The 4,151-nt window shown below is 33.2% G+C and overlaps 1 protein-coding gene and 1 long non-coding RNA gene across 4 annotated transcripts in view; one reads left to right on the top strand and one right to left on the bottom strand.

The window, feature by feature from the left end:
* The window catches only part of LOC117287364, a 20,733-nt gene extending 19,057 nt beyond the window's left edge, over nucleotides 1-1,676 (bottom strand). Inside the window, exon 1 of the long non-coding RNA XR_004518675.1 lies at nucleotides 1,526-1,676. This is a non-coding gene — a long non-coding RNA (uncharacterized LOC117287364). The remainder of the gene's footprint in view (nucleotides 1-1,525) is intronic.
* The window catches only part of Eya3 (EYA transcriptional coactivator and phosphatase 3), a 97,930-nt gene that overhangs the window by 14,956 nt on the left and 78,823 nt on the right, over nucleotides 1-4,151 (top strand). The window lies entirely within an intron of this gene.

The following is a 4,151-nucleotide window of genomic DNA, read 5'->3' on the forward strand; positions in this document are numbered from 1 at the left end:
AAATCCCTGGCTCAACTTTTTTTTTTTTTAGTTGTAATTGTTGCTGAAATGATTGTAAGTTATATGAGTCTACCATTAGTGATTTAAGGTAGGGGTAGATTCTGCCACTGCAAGGGGTATCTGTAGTAAAACAATTACATTTAAAATTTAAAAAACATAAAATTTTACCTTATATTAGTCATCTATCTCATGGAAAACTCTTCCAGTATGATGTCAGGTAGTATAGCCTATATTTCAAATTTCTGTACCCATAAATCTGTGACTGAACGCTCCTTCTAATCTTATTAGCTAATATTTGAAGTCTTTGCACTTATAAATTGTTGATCTCTTTATAATTTTTTTAGCCAACATTTTAAATATCTGTACTCATAAGTTATTGGTCTGTTTATAATTTTATTCATTTTTATAGCAGTCAAATTTTATTTAACTTCACATATGATTTTTCTTCTAAAAATCTAAACATCCTTTTATAGTTTTGAGGTATAATTTACATACAGTAAATTCTCACTTTTAAGTGTATGGGTCTGTGACTTTTATAAATGCTTACAGTTGTGAACTGCTATAAAAATCAGGATGCAGAGTAAGCCAGGCATGGTTCTGCTCATCTGTAATCCCAGCACTTGAGATGCTAAAGCAATAGGATCACCTCAAGTTCGAGATTAGCCTGGGCTCATGGTGGGTTCAAGGCTAGTCTGAACTGCATAATGAGAAGCTGTGAGAGAGAGAGAGCCAAATAGTTATTTCCATCATCCCTGCAAAGTTCCCTGTGCCTCTTGATAGCAAACCCCTTCTATCCCTAATACCTGACAGCTACTGATCAGTTTTCTGTCCCTATAGTAATAAAATAGTCATATAAATGAAATTATGCAATATATAGGCTTTTGAGTCAGGCTTCTGCTTAACATAGTACATCCCAGTTCTATAAATTACTGTATAGTATTTCACTATATAGAAATACTAAAGGCTGTTTATCCATTTACCAGTTTGAAGGACATTTTGAGTTACTTTCAGCATTTGGCATTTATATAAAAAGCCACCATCACATCAGCATGTAGGTTTTTATGTGAACATAAATTTTCTGTTCACTTAGGTAGATACCTTCTAGTGGGATTGCTAGATTTTTATGGTAAGAGTATGTTTAGCTATATAAGAAATTGCCAGACTTTTCTATAATGACTGGGCTACACGATTTTACATATGTACCAGCCATGTATAACTTCTAGCTGTACAGAGCTCTTGTTTTGTGCACTTGCCATTATGTGGTCATTTTCTTTTGTTTACTTTACCAATCTAGTATGATGTAATAATCTTTAAATAATCTTTAATAAGATTTAATAATCTTTAAATAAGATTTAAAAAAAAAACTTTTAGACTTATCCACAAATGTTTCAGAGTATTTTCATAGTATTTCTTGTGTATTTCATTCTGTGGCTAGGAGATAGTCAAGGAGCCTGGGCAGAGAGGTAATGGTAAAAACAAATGAAAAATATAAACTACTTTGCTATTTGTATTGGTTTCAAATTACCAAAACAGCAGGAATGTGTTCTCTCATGATTCTGAAGACCAGAAGTCTGAAATCAAGGTGTTAGCTGGGTGGCACTCCCTTCAGAGGCTCTTGTGAAAATTGTCCTTGGCTCTTCCACTGGTGGTTGCTTACATTCCTTGAGCATTGTCACTGCAATCAATAGAAGAGTTTACTTCTTCTAGTTTCCCTCTTAACATCTTATATAACCATAGTACATTTGTCAAAACTCAAAAACATTGGTATGTTACTATTTTATTATGATTTATTACATATTTTATTATTTTATTACAATTTGTAGACAGTAGACTTTATTCACATTGCCCTAATTTCTCCATAATGTCCTTTTCTATTCTAAGATCCATTTCAGGACACCTCTTTATATTTGGTATGATTTTTATCTCTGGCTATGTGATGGCTTGTGTTTAAATGCCTCATGTGGTTTTAAGTGGAGCTTTTTCAGAGGTGGCTGGATCTATAGTGTGTGATGCTGGGAATGATTCATGGTGCAAGCCCTAGGATTAAGGGTGTGAGTGCTACCCACCCTAAGTAGTCTGGATAAGATATAAGAAACAGCTGTGGTCATCCCTTGTTGCTTTGCTACCTTCTACCTACCATGAACTATTTCCTCCCCTACAATGCCTGTCTGCCAGCCACACTGCTTTGGAGCCAGCCAATTATGGACTGAAATCTCTACAAACTGTGAGCTAAATTTACCTCTTTTAACTTTGAGCATCAGATATTTTGTCTCAGCAACTAGAAAAGTAACAGAAAAATAATGACATGCTGTAACAGGTTAAAAACTGATTTATAAGTTACTATTACTAGTCTTGGTTCTGTTTGCAAGAATTTTTTTTTTTCCAGTTTCTATCCCAAAGTAGTTAACATGTAATTTTTCTTTTGGTGAATGAATTTTTATATCATTCTTTTTGAGTTGTATTAAGAGGAGATTTCAGAGTTCGAGACTGTTGACCTTTGTAGATTGGATCTCCTCATTTAGGCAACCACAAAACAGTGCAATGAACCTCTGAGGAAATTGCCTACATTAAGAGCCTGTATTGAGAAAATAAATTTCTAAATTTTACCTTCCTTGTTTTCTTTGTTGCTTAAATTAGAATTAATAGCTTTTATTGGTAAAATTATCTAAGCATTTATATTTTCATTGATCTGTACATTTTAGTGTTTGGTTAAATGGCATTTTTTTAAAAATTAATTTTATTGGTACATTTTAGATATGCATAATGATCACATTCAACATAGGAAATTTATACCTATACATGATGTATCTTGATTCTTCTTTTTTCCTGCATTCTCCTCCTCTCCCTTCAGTCCCTCTTCCCCTCCTTTAAATGGCATTTTTGATACTCACACAAATTTTTGACAAACAGAATTCAAAAATAATTATGATCTGTTTCAGAATGTGTCTTTATAACTTGGCATAGTCTATCATGGATTCTATTTCAGCGTTTTGTTTTTCTGGCTTAAAATATTCTGTAGACATTTTGTTAGAATTTTAGGACTTTAATTAAGACAGACAAAAAAGAAGACCCTAAAGAAAGAAAGAAATGCAAAAAAAAAAAAAAAGTCATTTGTTGAGTTAGAAAACTCATATTTTTCCAATGGCAAAATTCTGATTATCCACTACCATTCTATAATGTCTGTCAGTGTTACAGAAATAACCATTAAGTATTTAACAAATGTTTTATGAAGTATAATGCTCTACAGATACCACAAAATGACTACATGAGAGTCATGTAAAGCTGCTAATACAAAGTAGGAACTTGAATCAAGATAAAAAATGAGATGTTTAATTTTGAGGCATAGGTTGCCTAAGATTGGTAGTTAATGAAGCCAGAAAGGAGAACTTGTATATCTTTCAGGTTTTATTCTAGCAGCAAATATTTTTCCCAAACCAAACATATCAAACAGATTGTATGCTGATTTCAAGTCCTGTCTTACAAATTCTAGTACTTGATTTCTTAAGACTTTGGAAAGATCTGTAAGGTTTTTCAAGATCCATTAAGTAGTGGAACTGCCAGTGTTACAGGGTTTGACTCAGAGTGAAAATAGTGCTAGCTACATGACAGTTTTATTAGAAAGGCAAATTTTTCAATTATTTGGAAAGTGTTTTATGTTCACTCTATTTTTAATTTTAATTTTAATTTTTTTGGTATGGGGATCTAACTCAGGACCTTGGCACTTGCAAGGCAGGTGGCGGCACCACTGAGCTACATCCCTGGCCCTTTACTGTATTTTAATGTTTGGAAGCATTTTTTTCAGCTGTATGTACAGTCATGTGTTATCTTTTACTTCATTTCCCATTGGTTTTCAGCTTGTGTATTTCATTCTGTGGCTAGGTGATAATCAAGAAGCCCAAGCAGAGAGGCAATAGTAAAAACAAATGAAAAATATAAACTATTTTGCTATTTGTATTGGTTTCAAATTTCCAAAACAGCAGAAATGTATTCTCTCATGATTCTGAAGACCAGAAGTCTGAAATCAAGTTGTTTGCTGGGTGGCACTCCCTTCAGAGGCTCTTGTGAATATTGTCCTTGGCTCTTCCACTGGTGGTTGCTTACATTCCTTGAGCATTGTCACTCCAATCTTTTTTTTTTTTTTTAATCCTTAG

This window comes from Fukomys damarensis, unplaced genomic scaffold (assembly GCF_012274545.1).
Source record: "Fukomys damarensis isolate Sample0158 unplaced genomic scaffold, DMR_v1.0_HiC HiC_scaffold_23, whole genome shotgun sequence".
In the NCBI taxonomy this organism is placed as follows: Eukaryota; Metazoa; Chordata; class Mammalia; order Rodentia; family Bathyergidae; genus Fukomys; species Fukomys damarensis.